We start from the raw sequence: 24,415 nt of genomic DNA, 5'->3' as shown, positions 1-24,415 counted from the left end.
TTGACAACCACCTTTTGCAGATTATCATAGAAATGTACAGGAATAATACAGTACAAGTTAGAAAGGGAGAGATGTTGTTGCACTCCATTAATGTCACAAAAGGCCTTAGACAGGGTTGTAGTATGTCTCGTCTTTTGTTTAATTTGTATGTTGAAGCAACCCTTAAAAGCTGTAAGAAGGGACGTGGTGGAATGGGTATTCCAGTGAATGACAACACCCCTTTCTCTCTTAGTTTTGCACATGATCAGGTCGATATAGCTCAGGATGCTTTCGATCTAGAATTTGTGATGAAAAAGTTCTATCATGAGTATCAAAAGTGGGGACTGCAAGTGAGTCTAACAAAACAGAGTATTTGTTAGTAAACAGCGAGGTTTAAGTCCTTGTCAATGATGACGTTAACATTAGTCAGGTGGTAGCATTTAAATACCTGGGAGCATTGTTTGACAAGACCGTATTGGGGGGAGCAGAGATAAAGCAGAGAATCCGGAAAGGCTTGCAAATTGTGGGGAGCTTAAATTCGCTTTGGTGGGATAAGAATATTTCTAATAAAAACAAGAAAAGAGTATTGTATTAGATCTGAAAAGAAGACTACTAAGCGTAGAAGTGGACTATATAAGAAGTGCAAGAATTTCAAGATGGGAAAGGAAAACTAACGAGGAAGTAAGAACAAGAATTGACGCTGAGGAAACGGTAGTAGATAGAGGAGAAAGAAGATTAAAATGGTTTGAACACCTATTAAGAATGCCTGAAGAACGTTGTCCCAATCAAATATTTCAGTGGAGACCATTAGGAAGAAGAAAGTGGGGTAGACCGCGAAGGTCGTGGAATGAGAGGGTCAGGAGATCGATGTATGACCGTAATTTACAAGAAGACGATGGCTTGGACAGAGAGGTTTTGGCAAAGGATGACGGGAATACCGCAAAATACTGTTAAAAATAAAATATTTATTGTAACAATTGTTTCCGTAAATAGATAGATATATGTATTTTCCTACACCTTAAAATTGAATCAGAACACCTCTGACAGTTTTTATTATATTGAGTGTTGCTCAGATTCGTCTTTTTTGGTCTGAAGTATCTAAATTACTTGCCATCATCATCATCATCGTCATTAACATCGTAGCAGATCTGTTGTGGTTCATCATTGAGTTTCAACAGCTCGGAGAGTTTGATTAAGGGGGGGAGGGGGTATGGTTTGAAATATTTAATTTTTTTATTATTTCAAATAAAAGTAGATACTTTCAAGAAAGCTCTCTGAAAATTTCAAAATAATCGGAGTAAAATTACCAGAGATACAGCGTGTTGAATATCCCTACCTTCGACTCGCTTTGCCGCGACTTCGCGCCAGCACGCTTGAGCGTAGTGAGAAATGTTAAACAACTGTTCACCTACTCTTTTACAGATTACTCCTCGATTCAAAAAACATGTTCCAATGTGCATCACTTTACGATTTGGCAGACAAATAAGACTGCAATTGTCAAAACTTTAAACGCATTTTTCTCAAAACTGCTTTTTCAAATGCGGGGGGCATTGTAACTGAAAAACTACTCGGCTGATCTACCTGATATTTTGCACAGATTTTCTTTAGACATTTCATGAGGTAACAACGTTGAGATATTTTTCTTTTTTTGCTTATTTTTTGTTCAACAATAATAAATCTCTTGATTTTTACAAAATTTTTACCAAAATTTCATTTTTTTGATTTCTGAGTGATACCAAAAATTTAAAAATCATTAAAAATAAAAAAAACTCGACGTTATGACCTCGTGAAACTCATAGGCTAATTAAATCTTTTTGAAATTTTTGTTTCGTATGATCTAGTGACGAGTTCTGATGTCCACCGCAAAATCCATTTTTTTTGTGAGCTGCCTGTCAAAATTTATCACCAATGGCTTAGTTTTCAATATTTTGGACTGAATTTTTTTCTAAATATTCTTTAAATTGTACTAAATATGTTTATTTAATTTAAAAATAAAACAATTGTACCATAGCTTCGAAAAAAATTCACAAAAATGTGCTTGATATGTTGATGTCAAACCGTACCCCCCCCCCTTGATGATATTTCTCCACTGGTTACGGTCATTTATTACATATAGGGTGGACCAAAGAAAACAGTCAAGCTCGATATTTGGCAGCAGTTATTAGATTTTAAGGAAATGCCGAAACAGGTCGATTTTTATTTTTAAATTACAATTTTTGAAGTTATACTTTTCTAGGCGCGATTGAGAGTAAAATTTCATAATACTGCGCGCATGCGCACACAGACAGTATGGCGTTTAGTTGCTAAATCTTTCTAGTTATGTATAAATATATCAGTGCAAGAAAAGGTGTGAAAATGATATATTAGTGTTTTTAGTAAATGTATTTATTATAATTTTTGTTTCTTTGGATTTGTCTTCCTCAGGAGTAAGATGAGTATTATTAAAACTTTTTATTGTATATTTATTATACTTTCACCTTGTCTGTTGGTTACCGTAAATTGTCATTAGGTACGTCCGAACCGATACAGACACAGTCGCCGTAGCGTATTTGGTATAGCATTCGGCCAGAGATCGAGAGGAATTAAGTTCGAATCCAGTGCAATCCTATACTTTTTTTTGAAAGCGGTAAGCACAAAATTAGTTTGGTGTTTAAAAAACTTAAAACAAACTGTTTAAAGTATATTTATTTTTAAGAAATCATATAACAGAAGTATAAGTTCTTACGTGCGTACAAAGTACACACACATTCTTTTTTATACAGAGAGAGTCTATAAAGTGGAATAAATTCAATATCTCAAATACTAATTGTTTTTTTGGAAAATGCTCAGACCCGTCGATTAGTATTTCAAATTGTCCTTTTTGACATTCAATAATAATGTATACAGGGTGTCCCAATTTAGAGATATGACGTCATCGTCGATTTTCTTAAATGGCAACACTGTCATTTTGATAGCTAATTTGATAGGGTTTGTAAAGTTATACATAACTGCAAAATATCAAATTTTTATTCTCTATCAATTACAAGATAATAGAAAATAACAAAGTTATATCTGTAATTTGGAATATATTCAATAATTAAAATACTAACTGTTTTTTTGAAAAATTCTCAGACCCGTCGATTAGTATATCAAATTGTCATTTTTGACATATAATAATAATGTATACAGGGTGTCCCAACTTAAGAGATATGACGTCATCGTTGATTTTCTTAAATGGCAACACTGTCATTTTGATAGCTATTTTGATAGGGTGTGTAAAGTTATACACAACTGCAAAATTTCAAATTTGTATTCTCTACCATTTAGATGATAATAAAAAATAACAAAGTTATGAAAAAGAAGTAATCAACTAATAATTGAATTTAATTATTTCAATAAATTAAGCAAAAACTCATAATGTTGCCCTCAATTATTGTCAAATTGTCAATGGGCAACGTTATGAGCATTTTCTTAATTGAAATAAATAAATTCAATTATTATTTGATTACTTTTTGTTCTTCATAACTTTGTTATTTTTTATTATCTTGTAAATGGTAGGGAATAAAAATTTGAAATTTTTCAGATGTGTATAACTTTACACACGCTATCAAAATAGCTATCAAAATGATAGTGTTGCCATTTAAGAAAATCAACGATGACGTCATATCTCTAAATTGGGACACCCTGTATACATTATTATTATATGTCAAAAATGACAATTTGATATACTAATCGACGGGTCTGAGAATTTTTCAAAAAAACAGTTAGTATTTTAATTATTGAATATATTCCAAATTACAGATATAACTTTGTTATTTTCTCTTATCTTGTAAATGGTAGAGAATAAAAATTTGATATTTTGCAGTTATGTATAACTTTACAAACCCTATCAAATTAGCTATCAAAATGACAGTGTTGCCATTTAAGAAAATCGACGATGACGTCATATCTCTAAATTGGGACACCCTGTATACATTTTTATTGAATGTCAAAAAGGACAATTTGAAATACTAATCGACGGGTCTGAGCATTTTCCAAAAAAACAATTAGTATTTGAGATATTGAATTTATTCCACTTTACAGACTCTCTCTGTATATATTTCATACTAGTGACGTCATCCATCTGGACGTGATGACGTAATCGATGACTTTTAAATGGGAATAGAGGTCGTGTGGTAGCTCATTTTTGAAAGGGTGTTCAATTATCGGTTCAGTAATATAAACAATAATATCATTATTTATACTGGGTGGCCAAAAAAATAATTTTTGAATTAAATTAATTGACGCAAAAAAAGGAATTCATGTACTTTATGTAACTCAAAATATATTGTGCTGCCGTCAGAAAATAGAAAAAATGTTTATTTCACAAATAAACATTTCTTTTCACTTTAATTAAATTACAAACAGCCTCCCACCTAATACCTCTTGACATAGTGTACATTTAATTAAAGCAAAAATCAATGTTGACTTGCCAAATAAACGTTTTTTTTTCTATTTTCTGACAGCGATAGAATGTATTTTGAGTTAAACAAATTACATACATTCTTCTTTTTGCGTCAATTAATTTAATTCAAAGATTATTTTTTCCCACCCTGTATAAATAATGGTATTAATGTTTACATTACTGAATAGAGAATTAAATAACCTGTCAAACGAGCTACCACACAACCCCTATTATTTCTATTTAAAAAAATCATCGGTTACGTCATCACGCCAAGATGGATGACGTCACTAGTATGAAATATACATTAAAAAATTGTAATTTAAAAATAAAAATCGACCTGTTTCGGCATTTCCCTAAAATCTATTAACTACTGCCAAATATTGAGGTGGACTGTTTCTTTGAACTAAAGAACTTTAAAATTCTAAAGCAAATAGTACCTACTACTAACTTACCTAGAGACATTGACTTACTTGTAAAATATGGTATATTCGAATCAGTAGGTGCTACAATCTTCTTCAACCCTTGATTATGTTAAAGTTATTTTCAATTATTGATATTCTAAGTTGACTTTATACAGCCTGATGTGAGTCTGCATGGTTTATTCAAGATTATATCATTATTTTGGTCTGAGTTAACCTAAACTAGATGGGGAAGGCGTACATATGTCGTAAAATAGCAGAGCATTCAGGCAGTGGCTCTAAAGATGGCAGATCTAGCCCCCACCTGCTGTTAATGAGTTTGTAACGTTACAAACGTCACATCTTTGATATTTTATTTTTAAATAATTATTTTATCTTATTTTCTTTAATATTTCATTAATCATTATCTTCTTCTATTTGGTTTACCCATTTTCCCCTTTAATAAAAATCGGTTGGCGCTCGTTCTGTAATAGGCAACCCTATTTACATTGTATCATCTCTTGTGTTCCGTGTTCGTGATTTCAAATTTCGTCCAAGGTTCGTTGTCATGTCATTTTAATGACAATGACAACCCCCATATCTCATTCTCAAAATGGAGGTGGAAATGTTTTAAAAAGTAAAGCAGCTTCAAAAATAAATCATTTTATTTCAACAAATCATCTTCCTCTTGGGGTGAGCTACAAATAGTTTTTTTTAATAATTTCTTACAGTCATTATATTCCATCCATTCCATTCCTTATTATAACATTTTTTATAAATATCTAACCTAACTACCAATGTCAGACCATGTGTTCTAATATTTTAGTTTCAAATCTTTTTAATTTACATGTGTTTGATTTCTATATTTCTTTTCATCTATTAATATGCACGTTTGGTAATCAGAATTTTAACTATTCTCATCTAAATTCTATGTAATTGACCCTTGCCAATTACTATTTCTGAATACTATTTGGCAAAGGTATATTTTGGTTTTTCTTCTTGATGATTGATATGTGTCTCTGTTTTATAGTTTTTTGGAAAGAGATCAACCTTTCCCTCTTCGGGAACCTAAGCCTCACATCAACGGTGATGCACACTTGAAGGCAAAGACAATGACATCCAGACTGCACAACCACCACCTCTAGCTGCAGGGGCCTTGCGCCGAAGATCCGCCCAGGCCTACGAGAAGTCTACAACAGCAGTACCATACGACATCAAGAAGATACCATCAGCTACCAAAAGCCATAAGTATAATCCAGAATTGTTAGTTTTTGGCAAGAATTTAAATACATTTGTTAATGCAATTTACTAAGTCATTTTATTTATTATATCTTTATGAACAATAAACATGATTAGTTAAAAACTATGTTTTGTTTGCTTCCATTCCAATTTTCAGAGTTCATTCTAAGGTTAGGACAAGACGAACACACACCTGAGTGACTGAGCTAAGCTAAGGGTGTAACGATGGCTATCTTGGTTAGTTGGGGTAATATTTTCGAATATTGTTTCAATTAGCTGGGGTAGTCAATCGCCGCTTTTCGTTACAAGTTTTCTGAGAATATTGTCTCTCATTGATACCTTTTAATGTCAGGGTGATACCTGGATGTCAGCGACCTCTTGAACGTGACACCCAAGTAGATTGTTTTTTTTTTTTTTTCGTGTGTTCTAGATTGACACTATCCCATTGAACTTGAAGTCATCTTCTGTTTACTTGGCTGTTGCGGATATGAATTCAGCTTATTTATGGCTGTGTCTGGTTTAAAGGTAGATTATTTTCCATTTCACTATACCAGAAGAGAAGATTAAATCAGAATAGAAAAGCTTAGAACAAATTTCAACAAAATGAGAAGATTGCTCTGCACAAGAGATTTGAAGTTGGGGCTAAGAGTCAGGTTGGCTGTGTGCTACGTTTTCTCGACTGTATTTTAAGGAATGGAAGCTTGGACTTTAAATGAGTCATCAATGAAAAAACTGGAATTATTCGAGCTGTGGATGTAAAGGACAATTCTGAAAATATAGTGGATAGAACCTGTCACAAACAGGTTCTGAGAAAGATTAATAAAGAAATATATATCTCAAGCATAATCAAAAGAAGAAAATTGGAACATTTCCGACATACACGTGGAGAGAACTTGCTCCAACTTTTTATGCAAGGAGAGATTCAAGAAAGAAGAGAAGCATAGGGAGAAGTAGAATATCGTGGCTACGCAACCTGAGATAATGGTACGGATTAGTGATCGAATATTCGTATTCGCATTCGCATTCGCGAATATTCACATATTTTTGCATATTCACATTTGTTTTCGCAAGATTTGTGCGAATGTTTTGCGAATATGTACATCAGAAAAAAAAATAATTTGAGGATAATATTAGGTTAATAAAATCAAAATATCTTTTTTTATTAAGAAAAGGTAACTTAACCTCGTATAATCACATTATCTGCCTACACGTTATTTTATTATTCAAATTGATTTAAACTTAATATCAATTAACTTCTTATTAGAACTTTAGAAAACAAAAATACAAACAAAATTTAAAAAAAAAATTGAAAATTCGCATTCGTATCCGCATTCGCGAATGTCGGTAGCAGATATTCGCATTCGCATTCGTATTCGCGAATGTTTAAAAAATGACATTCGTTAACACTAGTACTTAAACATTAAATGAACTTTTCAGACAAACCGTCTCTAAAGTCGAAATAAGTAAGGTGTATAAACAGGTCTGATATATATAGGGCTGATATAAAAAAAACATAAGTTGGTATTAGAGTTTCTTAGTGAGACCCTATAAAAATATTTGTGAGTTACTAAACCATACCCTAACATATCTATCAAAATGGTCAATAAATTTTGTTTAAAAATTCTAGGATCTAAAGATCTATAATCATCTTGTATCTCACTAATGTGGGGAGCTATTGACGACGTGATTGAACAATCGTTACTTTAGGGAAAAACAAAGTTTTTCAAACAAAACAAACAAAACAACATTTTAACTACTTTTTTCTCCTCTAGTATTCGGTCTACCCTGCAAAACGTACCAATTTGGGACGCAATATATTCCGCATTAATCCTATCAGCTCCTCTTTAATATTTTCAACCTCAGCTCCTATACTCCAGGGAAATAAGCTAGAAATAGACCATGTTCGGGAAACTCAAACATCCAGGTAGCTGATTACTTTTTTAGTTATTATGGACCGATAGGAAGAAAACCTACCTGTTTCCTGCCTAGAGTTCCCGTCCGTTTTTTAATTATTAACAATTTAGTGCAAAAATCGCGAAAATTACAAAATTTAATTTTTTAGAACATTGAAAAACCTTCAAAATGCAGATTTTTAAAGTTAAAAGGTTAAATAATAACTGTTGCTACGCAAACTGCAAAGTAAGTGAGAATAGTTATTTGTTAATAACTTTTACTAAAACTACCTTATAACTTACGTGTTTCACCCAAAGTTGGGTATTAGAGTACTTAACGAACCCTCAAAATTTGAGACCGACCCATTAATTAGTTTAAAAGCGATTCTATTTGTTTATCCCAGAGACCTTTATTTTGCAAGAACATAAGACAGAAAATAATGAACATAGGGCAATTCTGCATATGCCAAATGGAAGTAGAAAAGTATTACTATCAAAATGTACTAAAAAAAGATTAATGTATTAAAAAATTATCTAATATAGTCAAAAATCCGAATGCCAAATTTTTGAAATTTTGTAGTTTATAAACATTTAGAATAACTTTAAAAATATTGTCCGTAGAAAAATTTTACTTATAAAATTTTACTTATTCGAACAGCTGGTATTTTACACTAATTTTTGAAAATGAATGGACCGTGATAGTCGTGACGTCAAATCAATGTTGGCTACTCTGGAATAATTGCCAAACAAAACAAAAATTCACACATGGTGTTTGTTTTCGTTTTTATAATTGAAATATATTGCTTGTAGGATGTTTAATTTTTACAAAATGTTAGGGCCGATTGTTCGAACGATAATCAACAATGATCACTATCAAATATTTAATTACTCTCACCAACTGTCAATGTCAACTTTGATTGGGTTGCTGAAAACATAATTGATTATAATTTTGAGAATAGTTAATCAATTAACATAACAATTATTAACATAATTGATTAACTAATTTTATAACTGTAATCAATAATTATGTTTTCAGCAACTCAATCAAAGTTGACATTGACAGTTGGTGACAGTAATTAAATATTTGATAATGATCATTTTTGATTAGCGTTCGAACAACCGGCCCGTAATTTGTTGGGTAACCGTGATTGTAATCAATGCTCATAGAATATTTTCCACCATATTTACAAATAGGACTGGTTAAGAACCTGAAGAAACGCAATAAGTAATTACTATTGTAATGTGTAAATCCTTGATTTTGTGTAGGGACATTTATAAAATTAAAAGCAATATGATTGATATGACTAACAAGGATTGTGTCTTTAGAAAAAATGTGCAGATGCTTGTTAACAAAATAAAATTAAAAATGATTGCACAAATCACGTGTATAATCCATTGACAGACGTCAAACATTTATTGATTTTTGATTTGTTTGGAAAAATATTTGACGTTTTGACGTCACACTATCACGGTCCATTGGTGACTAGTTGTGGTAAGTGAAGGGGGAGCTGGGAGCCGACAAATGCACGAGTTCAAAAACTAAAAAAGGCAACCTAAAACTACTACCATTTTCTATATCTAGGGATCTACTGAAGATATTTTGATCTTTCTTTTTTAATTTGTATGTAATTTTTCTGTACATTACAAATATGCAATTTGTCTAGACATTTATTAATTAATAAACAGTCTAATTTGTATAAACAATTTTTGAAAAATTAATTTTTTACCAAAAATCTACGATTTTAATCGTACTATTATTATTACGCATAGAAAAAGTTAAGGTATACTTTAATAAATAAATTATCTTCAATAAGTAATTATCTAATAAAAATAATTTATTTATTTTAACCCTTATCCGGGCAACACATTTTACTTACGTAACCGGGCAACTCGGGTCCGTTGGGCCCACCACTGTTCTCGAATGTACTATTCATATTTACCCATATATTTCTAATATTCTTTTTTGATTTTTTTATTAAAATTAAATTTAAATTATCAAGCTTAAAAAAAGGTGCTACTATAGTATGCGGTCTTCCTCGAGGGTGAGATGTACCTGAAGGATTTGCACAAAATAATGAAATGCAAGAAATCTTTTGTAGAAAAAATATTTATTCACAAGTAATAAACATTTGGAGCCAAATAAAGACTTAATTAATAAATAAATAAAAACTTTTGCAAATCTACCAGGCCATTTTATTTGAAAAGAGGGTTTGATGTTTAAGCATACCCTGGAAAGATTATAGTAATTAGCAGCTCTTGTATAAAGTACCGATAAAAACAGTCTTTACAAAATTAATAAAACGCATAAGTCAGAAGAATATTATTATTTTACTTTTACAAATTAATACTTTGTCATATCAATTTACTATTTTAGTTTTGACTAAGCCACAAGGTTAGCATATTCCCAACTAGAATAGCAAATTTATATGACAAATTAAATTATTATTAAGTATTAGGTTAAAAAAAAGCAATAAAATTAAAAAAAAACATAGATTAGTCATTTATTTTTCTTTATTGCAATACTTACAAACTATTTTAATTATCGACTTTAATTTTATTATCGAAAAAAAAAATAACTTTGACATCAAACGACTGACAGCTGATGCAATATTTATTTCAAAATATGTATAGGTACCAACCTAACAATATTATTGCATTCCAACAATGATTATTAGTTTTAATCCGCAAGCAGTTGTGCCGTTAGAAAAATCTAACATTTTACCATTTTTCGTGATACCTTCATGAAAAATTTTGCAACATAATTTTCCATTCGTAAGTGCCTTGAGGAAGGGTGTAGTAACGTGTAGGTTTATTTTTTTTCTTTTTTTTTTCTTCTTCTTCTTTTTTGGAATTTATGGCTTTGATGAGACAAAATTAGCTTTAATAATTGTTAGAAATAATATTTCTAACACTACAAGTAAATAAAAATACTATAAATTCGCGTCTAAATTCGTATTGCTAGACAAAATCTAACGCGCGACCGATTACTTGATAGAATAGAGGGCGACTGTTCCCGGGTTAAAAATTCATTTAGAATAGGTATAACACATATTGTAAACATATTTTTGATGTTCACATCAAAGAGTTGTTTACATTGTTTGTTATACGTTTAGACTTTATTATTGGATTTCCGGAATCATAAAAGTCGTTTAGATAATCCACAAAAACATTACCTGACTGCCAGATTAACTTCTGTAACAACTATTTAGACTTTAGGTATAAATACAAATAGGGTCTGACGGGCCCGTGTTGCTCCTTTAAGTGACAAAATTCTTTCGACGCAATGATTTCAAAAACAATAATGAATATTTTGAATAGCTTATGACTATGTTGAAGGAAACATACTTCTAAACAAATTAAGTGATGCATAAAATTCAATAAAAAATTTCTTATCAGTTTATGATACATGAATTGGCGTTTCGGGCCCGTTGGACCCACCTTACCCGAATAATAAAGTGTATTTTAACTTTTCATGATCATTAATGATACTATGATTAAAAAAAATAGATTTTTGTAAAAAAATATTTTTTCGAGAATTGTTTAAACAAATTAGACTATTTATTAATTAAAAAATTTATAAACAAATTGCATATTTTTCATGTACGTAGAAGTTACATACAAATTAAAAAAGAAAGATCAAAACCCATTTAGTTGAACCGGAGATACAGAAAATTGTAGTAGTTTGAAATTGCTATTTCGGTATTTTAACTCGGTGGATTTGTAGGTTCCCCCTAGTAACCGTTTGAACTACATTTTCGAAAAATCGTAGAGGGTGCTGTAAAGGTACAATGTTTGTGCGAATTTTTTTAACAAAAAACACAAAGCCCATTCTTTAGAATGGCATCAATGAGATTCTTTAATTATTATAAATAAATTAGCCGTGCATTAAAAAACATATGGCTAACTTTGTCCCAAATGAACACAGGCTAAATTTTTTTATTTGATAATTTGTATTAATGTACTAGTTTTTCGAATATATAAAAAGATTGTTGTTACGAACAATATTTTTAAAATTATTCTAGATGTATACAAAATTAATACAAAATTTCAAAAATTTGGCATTATGATATTTGACTAAATTAATTAATAGTTTTATCTTTTCTTAATACATTTTGATACTATAACTCTTCTAATTTAATTTGGCATACTCAGAATTGCCCTATTTTCATTATTTTCTGTTTTATGTTATTGCAAAATAAAGGTCTCTGGGATAAACAAATAGAATAACTATTAAACTAATTCATCGATCGATCTCAAATTTTGAGGGTTTATTAAACACCAAAACACCCAACATTGGGTGAAATCCTAAAATTTTAAGTTAAATTTAGTAAAGGTGATTAACAAATATCGATTTTCATTTATTTTACAATTTGCGAAGCAATAAATTGACTTTCAACATTCAATAAATCGGTATTTTTGAAGCTTTTTCAATATTCTGTAAAATTAAATTTTGTAATTTTATGTCAACTGTTTAGCTTTTTAATGGGGTGCAAAAAATCGAAAAAATCGCGTTTTCTGCACAATTAAAAAACGGACGCGAACTCTACATAGGTAGAAAACAGGTAAGTTTTCTTCCTATACGTCTACAATAACTAAAAAAGTAGTCAGGTACCTGGACCTTTGAGTGTCCTGAGAAAATACTTATGTGCCGGTAGAAATAATTTTTGTTCGACTATAATACTCGTACATACACAAAGCACTAATCTATAGTCATATTTGGACGCGCGTACGTGACACCGGAGCTGGAAGGGTTAATCGGAAACAAAAGCGGAATCTATTAATATGCATTTCAGGATGGTAGAACTTAAGACCCTTTCATATAATATATTAATACCCATAATTCTCAAAAAGCTATCTTGTAACATTCCAGCCCCTGCTCCATTTATTAGACTCACCCTAGAAATATCAGTTTTTTAATTTCAAGCACCTTAAAAGTATCTTCAAAGTGATATGGAACTGTTAAGTGAGTTAAATAACAATGACTTAATGATCGTGCTCCATAATTAAGTTAAAAATCGTAAAAATTTTTATATTGAATTGTGAAAACGTGACAGATGGCAATAGTATATGCTGTAGTCTCTAAGTGTGCAATAACTCAAGTTTTTTCAACTTTAGTTTTTTAGTCAAATTAGTGATTGGTGTTCAATTTTCGTAAAATTCGCAGTGGTGAGTGTTAATATTGTTCTATTTTAATGTTACTTTTTAATTTGTTTAATTTATTTTAAGATATTAATAGAAATATATTCATTTCTAAAAGACGAATATCTTCGATTGAAATTTTATCATATGGGTGATTGTAAAGATCTTTCTGTTGAGCAAATCCCTTCTGTTACTACTCTATTAAAACATAATATCACATGTTGTCAAAGAGAAATAGCAAAAAATGTGGTGTTTCTTAATTGTCAATTCGAAGGTTGAGAAAAAAAACCTAAAGAGTCACATCGTGTTACTTCCTGTAACAAACATCCTGTCACATCGATTCGGAGGCGTCGGTATATTCAGAAAGATTTCAGTCACACCCAGAGGGCAACGAATTTTAAGAAAGGGCCTAGCCGGGTAAGATGGTGAAAAGTGCCCCCAACCCAATTTAAATTCCATATAGGCCACTTTTTAGCACATATAGAGGAATTCACTTTCTGAAATTTTTAGCCCCCTAGGTGGTCACGTGACCCCTCTAGAGCCTAATTAGGCATTTTATGTTTTTATTTGTTCTCTCGGCTGCATCAAGAGCTAGCCAAAAACTTTATTTAAAAAGTTGTAAGTTTTAAAAAGATCTATACGAAAATTTTTTTTTATTTTTTTGGCGGGAAATTCGAATTTTTAGAACAATTTTAAACTTTTAAATACCTCTGAAAAAAAACTAGGACACTCGTTTTTACGAAAATTAATTGTAATGTGTATTTTTGCACAATCTTTCACCCTTAATTTTTTCAGATTTTTAAAATTGGTGAAACGTAGCTTTAAAAATAAAAAACCGCATTTTTTTCGGTTTTTTTTTTTCGTTTTTTGACACAATTTTGTACATATTTTACAAAAAATTTAACACCGTCGCTAGAATAGGTAAAAAACTGAAAAATAATTGGGGTTTACTTAATAAAAATTTTTTGTGACGCCATCCATTTTCAAGATACAGGGCGTTGAAGAAAACAAAATTTTACATATTTTTTACGATTTTGCCGAAACTACTGGCAACATTGTAATAAAACTTAGCGGGTTTTAAGAGGTAGTTATTGTGCATGTTTGACATACAATTAAGGATTTGATATTCATCATTGGCGCGCATAGGGGTAATGGTCTGAAATTTTCAAAGAAAAAAAGATAGTACGCCACTGACATATTTCAAATTAACAATCATTTTTGAATTCCTCGTTCAATTTGCAATAAAAAATCTATGTTCTCATTTTTTCATACGACGCGCCGTTTTGCTGCAAAAAATAAAATATCTTAACGCATCCAAAGTATTCGAATTAATTTTGATAATGGATGTACGAGTTTATTATGTAGATGTAGAGAGTACAGTGGAACCCCGATAAGTCGGCCCCCGATAACCCGGAAGTCCGGCTAACCCGGACCGATTTTCATCAGATAAACATTTTGATTTTCAGTACATATTTTGTATTTTGACAATGACACCCGTTCTGGGCGTCGAAATGTTAATAAAATTATTCTTTCAATTTAATTGTGGCTTATTTCCCATCAAAATAGTTAATTATCAGATAAACATTTCAACAATAAAAATGTATGTATGTAATATAATATTTGAGAGATAATGTGTATTTGTGTAATTTGAACTATAGATAGTAAAAATGACTCATAAGCACAAGTTGGCAGAAACAACAGGCACCTGTCTGTATTATTCCTTTATTTTTTATTTCAAACTGTGTTAGCATTGTTTAAGAAAGACTATTTAAAAAATTATTTTTTAATCAATGGTCTTAGTTTACTGTTCTTAATACATAATAACAAAACATCCTTCCGATTGTGAGTGTATGAATACAGTATTGTGGTATTGTTCGCTTGGGTTTGCTTTGCGTAGGTTTGTGTTTGCGTGTTTTTAGTAATTAAGATGTGTAGGTACTGTGCATATTTATATATATTTCATGTTATTTCTATTCTAACGGAGTTTATCTGTAAGTATACCGTATTTTATTAATTTTTACCATATTCTCCGGCTAACCCGGATTTTCGATAACCCGGATCGGCCGCGGTCCCGATTAATCCGAGTTACCGGGGTTTCCCTGTACTAGAAGTTCGAATACTTTGTAAGGGTTAAGATCTTTTATTTTTTGAATAAAAATGGCGCGTCGTATGAAAAAATAAGAAGATACATTTTTTGTCACAAATTGAACGAGAAATTAAAAAACGATTGTTAATTTGAAATATGTCAGTGGCGTACTATCTTTATTCTTTAAAAAGTTCAGACCATTACCCCTATGCGCGCCAATGATGAATATCAAATCCTTAATTGTATGTCAAAACGTGCACAATAATTACCTCTTAAATCCTGCCTAATTTTATTACAATGTTGCCAGTAGTTTCAGCAAAATCGTAAAAAATGTGTAAAATTTTGTTTTCTTCAACGCCCTGTATCTTGAAAATCGATGGCGTTACAAAAATTTTTTATTAAGCAAACCCCAATTATTTTTCAGTTTTTACCTATTCTAGTGACAGTGTTACCTTTTTTGAAAAATATGTATAAAATTGTATCAAAAAACGAAAAAAAAAATCGAAAAAATTCGGTTTTTTATTTTTAAAGCTACGTTTCACCAATTTTAAAAATCTGAAAAAATTCAGAGTGAAAGATTGTGCAAAAATACACATTATAATTGATTTTCGTAAAAACGAGTGTCTTAGTTTTTTTCAGAGTTATTTAAAAGTTTAAAATTGTTCTAAAAATTCGAATTTCCCGCCAAAAAATAAAAAAAAATTTTTCATATAGATCCTTTTGAAACTTACAACTTTTTTAAATAAAGTTTTTCGCTAGCTCTTGATGCGGCTGAGATAAAAAATAAAAACCTAAAATGCCTAATTAGGCTCCAGGGGGGTCACGTGACCACCTAGGGGGCTAAAGATTTCAGAAAGTGAGTTCCTCTATATGTGCTAAAAAGTGACCTATATGGAATTTAAATCAAGCTGGTGGCACTTTTCACCATCTTACCCGGCTGGGCTCTTTAGCTGTAAAACTCAGAAGTGTCACCCATAGCGATATAAGGAATAAATTGGAAGAAGCAGCGTGTTCAGTATCAAAGTCCAATGTATGCTGAAATTTGTACAGTATAAGATTTAAATGTCATAGGCAGTTAAGAAACCAAAACCATCACCACAAATGCTCAAGAAACGCTTAGTTTTGGCCAATTTGCATGACCATTAGGTATATGACTATAGAGTCTTTATGTAAAATGGCCCACAACAAGAGTTTTTTGGGCATTTGTGGTGATAGTTGGTTGTTTGGTTGGTTCCTTAACTATCCTATGACATTTGAATCCCATACTGTACAAATTTCGGCGTACAGTGGACTCCGATACTGAACGCTCTGATTCTTCCAATTTATTCCTTATCACGCTATGGGTGACTCTTCTGTGTGTTACAGCTAAATTCTATAAAAAGGCGTTGCCCTCTGGGGGTGACTGAAATCTCTCTGCCATACCGACCCCTCCAAATCGACATAACCTGTTGTTCCCCTTTTAGTGCAGTCACTGAAGGTTTTCACCTCCGATTTCGTTGAACCTCCATCGATTTTCATGAAAATTGGTGAGTAATTAGAGGATACCCCAAGGAACAAAGGTGACATGATGCTAACTTGCGCTTTTACCCTGGGGGTGGATGCCACCCCTTGTCGGGAGTGAAAATTATTTTATTAAAAATAATACCATAAGTCGATAGAGGGGCAAATTATAAGCAAAATTTGTTATATAAAGTTATTAAAATAAATCAACATTTTTTGAGTTACTAAAGACCAATGATTTTATTTTTTCGTAAAAAGATGAATGCTTTAAATCGGTATTTCACGTATAAATCAAAAACTATAAGCTTTTACAAAAAAGTTACTGTCACTTAAATTGAAGATAATAAAAAATTGAATACATTCCTCATTTAAAGAACTAAACTAATGTTAGTTCAAAGTGAGTTATTGGAAATTGAATGTGTATTTTTTTCGACGAGTACTCAAATCTAAGTATTCAAGCTTAAATAACGGGGAAACGATGCAATGTATAAAATATTCCTCCTAAACATTTGCCAAAGCACTTCGGAATACCTATCAAATTAGCTTCAGAACAAGCTAATAGAGTCAAAATTAAGCAAGTTATAATGAAAATAAAAAAACCGTTTCGAATTTTTTAGGAAAAAGAGAAAAATAAAACATACGCCATTTCCACAAAAATTAAAATTTATAGTAATCCTTACAAAAACTTCTTTTTATTAACATAAGTAACGTTTTCGATAATTTTGACCGGTTTAAAATGCATATTTTTGAAAAAATTATATAATTTAAAAATCATAATTTTTAAAATTATTGTAATTCTCATATTATTTTGATAATAACTTCAAAAATGCCCAATATACGTAAAAAATTATATTTAACCCAATTTTAGTTTTTTCTGTGCCAAATATTTTACCTGTTTTACTATTTCTATAGGGTAAAAAATAACCGAGATAGAAACGTTTGAATCTTAAATTTTGCTGTGGGTACCATGCAACCGGGGTAATTTAACCTTTTCCTTTTAAAAAAATAAGGGGTTTAAAAGATTTGGTTTAACGTGATTAAATAGCACTTGGAATTAACTTTCAAACAGTTTTTAGATGAACCTGATATCGTAAACACGAACGGAGTTATTAAAAAAAAACAATAACATTTTTTGGAAAAATTTTTAAAAGGGAAATTTTGGAGCATAAATTTTAACGCTATCAACATGTTCAAGGGTTCTTTTAATATATTTTTAAGTAATTTGACAAATGTTTAATAAGTCTACGTTATAAAATGCATCAGTTTCCCGTTATTTCAGCTTGAATACTTAGAGTTATTTACTCGCCGAAAAAAATATACATTCAATTACCTATAACTCACTTTTAGTTAACATTAAAAAGTTTTTGTAGTAAGGGGTTTATTTCATTTTTTATTACCTTCAATTTTGATACTAATAACTTTTTTGAAAAAAGTTACACTTTTTGAGTTATTGATGAAAAACTGGTTAAAAACATGCATTTTTCTCAAGAAAAATTAAAATATTTGATCTTTAATAACTCAAAAAGTTTTGATTTATTTTAATAACTTTATATAACAAATTTTGCTTGAAATTTGTCCCTCTATCGAATTATGGGGTTATTTTTAATAAAATAGTTTTCACCCCCGAGAAGGGGTGGTATCCACCCCAAGGGCAAAAGCGCAAGTTGGCACCATGCCACCTTTGTTCCTTGAGATATTCTCTAGCCACTCAGCAATTTTCATGCAAATCGATGGAGGTTCAACGAAATCGGAGATAATAGCTCATATCCACATTCAGTGACTCCACTATTTAGATTTTTGACTAAACCTTCAAACTAACGATTAACGTACACCATATTTTTTTGCTATTTCTCTTTGACAACATAATGTGATATTTTCTAATAGAGCAGTAACAGAAGAAAGGACCCCGCAGAAACCTTATGGAAAATGGCTCTCTGTCAAATGCTCTGAAACTTTGGGTTCTGGTAGTCTTTGATGTGTAGAACAAAAGACTCAATGGGCGTGTAGCTCTAAAAAATCATGGTTTTAAGATATAAGTTTCTTAAGTTAGAGGTACAGTGAGAACGTTGAAATAAATTCATTTTCTCGAGAATGGGCGACTCTGGAGATAAATTACGAATCAGGTCGATTTTTATTTTTAAATTATAATAGACTAGTAACGTCATCCATCTAGGCGTGATGACGCAATCGATGATTTTTTTAAATAAGAATAGAGGTTGTGTGATAGTTCATTTGAAAGGTTGTTCAAATCTCTATTCACTGATATAAATATTAACATAATTATTTATACAGAGTGCCCAAAAATTATTTTGAGTTAAATTAATTGAGGCAAAAAGAAGAATGTATAATTAGTCGAGGAAATGAAGCTGAAAAAATGGCAAAACCTCGCAATTTTTTCGTCCAGCATCGATTTGTAAAAAAATTTGGGATTAGGCTCATTACACCAACTAGTTCATTTTCTATATTGAGCCGTTGTACGCTTTTGGTTTTTTAAGGGTGAAAACTACCCCTAATTGTAAAAAGATATAAAATACCATTTTAAACTTTAATATTGTCAACATTTGGTTCTTATTAGTTACATAATGATTGTTTTATGCTTTAAGATATACTATCATAATATTTCAACCCTTAAAACCACCCTTGTTGGAGCTATAAATAAAAAATTTACTTATCCTAAAATAATAATTTTGGCTTGCACCGATTTACATAAAAAATTGGGATTAGGATCATCTCACCCTGTACTTCATATTCTATATCATGCTTAAGGGCGTTGATTATTTTTGGCTGTGTAAAGTACCCCTTATTGTCAAAAATTATATAAAAACATTGTAAACTTTAATATGGGTAAAATTTGGTTTTGATTGGGTATATAATGATTGTTTTATACTTTAGGATATAATATCATAATGTTTCAACCCTTAAAAACCACCCTTAATAACATTACAGTTTTTATAAGTAGATATTTTAATAGATCTATACAGAAAAAAAGTAGATTAAAGAATTACAAAAACATTTAGTTACATAAAAATACGAATTTACAAATATATACAAATACAAATACAAATAGTTTTTTAGTCATCTTCCAGTATATGAACCGGTTCTGTGGTATTATACATACCTTGAAAATTATTCATAAGTGGACTATTCGAATTTTTCGAAAAAAGAATTCGTTTTATAAACATAGCTCCTTCATTTTTGGCGATAAAAAGTTTTTTTTTAATGACTTTGTAGGATTTTTTAAGAGTTATAAGACTGTGTAAACTAAATTTCGTAAGATCCCTTAGTTTTTAATTAGGGTGGGTGTAAAGGGCTCGAATAAGGGGGTGTTTGCTCGTAAATAGAGGTTTTAAACAGCTATATCTCGCTAACTGATCACTGTAATGAAAATTTATGTACAAGGGAATTTTAGTTATTAAAAAAGGTACAATTTAGTAGTCTACCATTTTTTTCGTATCTCCAGTATTTTCGGAGAAATTTTGAAGTAAAAGGTGAAAAATGGGAAACTGCAAAAAAATTATTTTTCTTTTAAGTCCAATTTTTCTAAAATTAGGCCTTTTAAATAGGCCAAACTTCTTAGGTGTATTGATAATACACATGTAAAAGGAATTTCAGAAAGGTGAAGACCAATTTTTAATTAGGAGGGTAGTTAGAGGGTTGTTTTCACTGATTTGTTCATAGAGATCTCTTTTTGATCAGAAGTCGCTTAATTTTCAGTCTAGAAACTTTATTATTATTTATTATTATTTTTTGAAAGGTCTAACTGTATACTTGAAAAAAGATTATTTAAATTTTCCTCGAAAAATGCAAAGTTTTTCCGTTATTTGGCTTTGAATATTTTAAATTATGCATTTGTCGAAAAAAGCTAACTTTTAACATGCCGCATCTCGGTTTGTATTGGTCTCAAAGATATTACAGAAAAAGAATTGGGTTTGTGTTACTAAAAGATACAATTTTAATATCTACAGCTTTTTTTCATTAAATGCATATTTTTCGAGGTATTCTCAAAAAACCCTCTAAAAAAGTCGATTTTTTCGTCGAAAAACTGTTACTTTCAAGCGCGAATAACTCGAAAAATATTAGTTTTACGAAGAAAATGTAAAAAATATTTTTTTCTTAGAATTACTTTTTACATCGATTTACATGGTTAAAATGTAATAAAAAATTCCCACCCCCGAGATGGGGTGGCAACCACTTTCAAGGTTTTTGCGTACAGCGGCATGATATAGAAAATGATGCTTGGACTATTCCCTACCTTCTTTGAAAATGTCAAGTACATCCATGCAGGACGAAAAAATTGCGAGCCAAAATGCTTCATTTTCTCGACTAAATTTATTTATTTCGAAATACATTTTAATGCTGTCAGAAAACAGAAAAAAAATGTTAATTTTAAAAAATAAACACTGCTTGTCGCTTAAATTAAATGTACAAACTACTAAGAGGCAGGTGGGTGGCAGATTTAATATTGAATTTACGCGAAAATCAATATTTATTTATCAAATAAACATTTTTTCCTGTTTTCGTACAACAGTAAAATGTATTTCGAATTAAATAAATTATATACATTCTTCTTTTTGTCTAAATTAATTTAATTAAAAAAAAATTTTGGGCACCCTGTATAAATAATTATGTTAATGTTTATATTAGTGAATATAGAATTTAATAACCTTTCAAATGAGCTATCACACGACCCCTATTCTTACTTTAAAAAACCATCGGTTGCGTCATCACGCCCAGATGAATGACGTCACTAGTATGATATATATGCCAAAATATTATAATTTAAAAATACAAATCTACCTGATTCGTAATTTATCTCCAGAGTCGCCCATTCTCGAGAAATTGATTTTATTAAAACTCAAACGTCCTCAATGTTGTACCTAGAACTTCAGAGGCTTATATCTTAAAACCATAGGCGTAAGCAGGGGATGGTTTTGGGGGTTATAACCCCCCTCTTGGATGTATTTTGAGCTCTATACGCTTAACACCATTATTATTCCATACCCATAGAGATCTTCAAGTAGATGTAACCCCCCCTTACTATCATCCTGGTTACACCTCTGCTTAAAATCATGATTTTTTGGAGCTACGTGCACATTGAGTCTTTTGTTCTACACATCAAGAACTACCAGAATCCAAAGTTTCAAAGCATTTGACAGAGAGCCATTTCCCATAAGGTTTCTGCGGGGTCCTTTGCTCAACAGAAAGATCTTTCAATTACTCATATGAAAAAATGCTAATCGAAGATATTCGTCTTTTAGAAATTAACATATTTCTGTTAATATCTTAAAATAATTTAAACAAATTAAAAACTAATATTAATATAGAACAATATTAACACTCACCACTGCAAATTTTACGAAAATTAAACACCTATCACTATTAATTTAACTTAGTGAAAAAAGTTGTTGCTCCCTTTAGCCCATTATATTGCCATCTGTCGCGTTTTCACAATTCAATCAAAATTTTTTACCATTTTTAACTTAATTATGTAGCACGATTATTAAGTAATTGTTATTTAACCCATTCAGCAGTCCCGTATGAATTTGAACATAGGTACCTACTTTACCTGGATGCCTCGTACCAAAAGGAGAGTTGATTAATAGCAAGCTGAAAATTTGTTAATAGCTGAACTTGGTCTAGTCGGACAAACTTTGATGTACGGGAATACTGGAACAGGGTCTAACAAGTTTTAATTGTGGAACAGGTTAAAAATTTGGAACACCAGACTACGAAAACGTTTTAAGTATTTACGCGGATGCGTCCTGCGCATCCGCTAGGAAAAATATTCCGATTCGGATTTTTTGCACAATCTTACTCAAGAAGGACCCCTTTTAACAAATTTGCATGTTGCCAGGTCCAAAAGTAGGTCAAAATTTTTTAAACGCTTTTTTTTCTTAAATTATTTTTTTGCATCGAACAAAGTTTTTTTAGGTTTTTTGGATCATTTCAAACAGAAAAGGTCTTTAGTGACTTTTCTCTAAATTTGATACTTTTTGACATATTATTTATAAGCGATTGAAAATTTAAAAATTGCGAAATCTGCCATTTTGAACCCTCAGAAACTATGTGAAAAACTGAAAATTTCGATGTTGCCAAGGTAAGAAAATATTATTTGAACATCGATTGATGAAATCCCGAAGAGTTTTTTGCAATATAATATCGAAAACCCCTTTGTTTTTTAATTGCCTATCAAGCGGGCGCGACACTATTTTCAACTGTGGCATGTATAATGTGTAGAGTCCGGAATTGTAAGCATAATGCTTATGGTAAATAATACAAGCAGGACTATTCTCTTTTTAAATATGAACGAAATATACAAAAATAAGTCATTTTGACACCATTTTTTTATGCCTTTTTTTGCTTTTTTCTTAATTATTACGCCTTTTTTGAATTTTTGTGCTCATTTGGTGCTTTTTTAAATACTATTATCATTTTTGCATTTGCGAACAGCAGCAATTTAATTTTGATCTATTATATGCAGTGCAATCGTGGACTCTGATCTCCTATAAATAAATTTCAAAATGAAAGTTTTAAATCATTTTTGGAAAAGTACTGTCCAAGACATGTGCCGGATGAAAGTACTCTGCGAAAAAATATGTTAATTGCGTTTACAAGGAAACCAGAAAAAAAGTAAAAATGAAGAAATCTTGACGAAGAGTTATTTAGTGTGCTTAAAAGAACAAGAAGCAACAAATAACAATACAGTTTCAAGATTCGTAAATGAAGCTTTAACAAATTTTTATCTTCCCGAGGCTATGCCCACCAACAAAATAGTATTCTACTACTATTCATAATAGTATACTAAATAGTATTCTACTACTATAAGGGTTTCAAAAGATGAAGAAAATATTTTCAGTTTTAAATGGATGACACGTTGAAGATATAAATATGGATCTGACAGTAGTGGCAAAGTATAAATATGTAGTATGCACCGATAACCAGTGTGGACGTTGAAAGAAGCTTTTCGATATACAAAAATGTTTTGAGTGATAGGCACCGAAGCTATTATATATATTTTTTCTTATATATATTTTCTTAAAAAAATGGTTTGTCAAAATTTATATGCTTATTTTCATGCTTTTTTGTATAATAAAATGCCTTTTTTCATAAAATCGTTACGCTTTTTAAGCGCTTTTTTTGTGTTTTTTATGCTTTTAATTCCGAACTCTAATAATATGTAATACGCGCTGTAATATGTAATATATGTGCTGAAAAATATTCTGATTCAATTTTTTTCATCATATTCCTTGAAAAGTTTTCCTATTAACAAATTTGCATGTTGCCAAAGTCAAAAATGGGTCAAAAAGTTTTTTAAACACTTTTTTTTAAACTGCAAATATTTTCCGATTACATCTACAAACATGCAACGGTTGAAAATAGTGTCGCTCCCGCTTGATTAGTAATTAAAAAATAAAGGGGTTTTCGATATTGTATTGCAAAAAGCTCTTCGGGATTTCATCAATCGATATTCTTAAAATATCTACGTACCTTGGTATCATTGAAATGTTTGGTGTTTCACATAGTTTTTGAGGGTTAAAAATAGCCGATTTTGCAATTTCTAAAATTTCAATCGCTTATATCTCGAAAACTATCACATTTACAGAAAAGTCACTTTAGGTCATTTCTATTTGGAATGATCCAGAAAACTTAAAAAAATTTGTCCGACGCAAAAAAATCAGTTTTAGAAAAAACAAAAAACAAACGTTTAAAAAAATGTTTGACTTTTTGATCTTGGCAACATACAAATTTGTTAAGAGGG

Source organism: Diabrotica virgifera, chromosome 8 (genome assembly GCF_917563875.1).
Source record: "Diabrotica virgifera virgifera chromosome 8, PGI_DIABVI_V3a".
Classification (NCBI taxonomy): domain Eukaryota; kingdom Metazoa; phylum Arthropoda; class Insecta; order Coleoptera; family Chrysomelidae; genus Diabrotica; species Diabrotica virgifera.
This window is presented reverse-complemented; position numbering follows the sequence as displayed.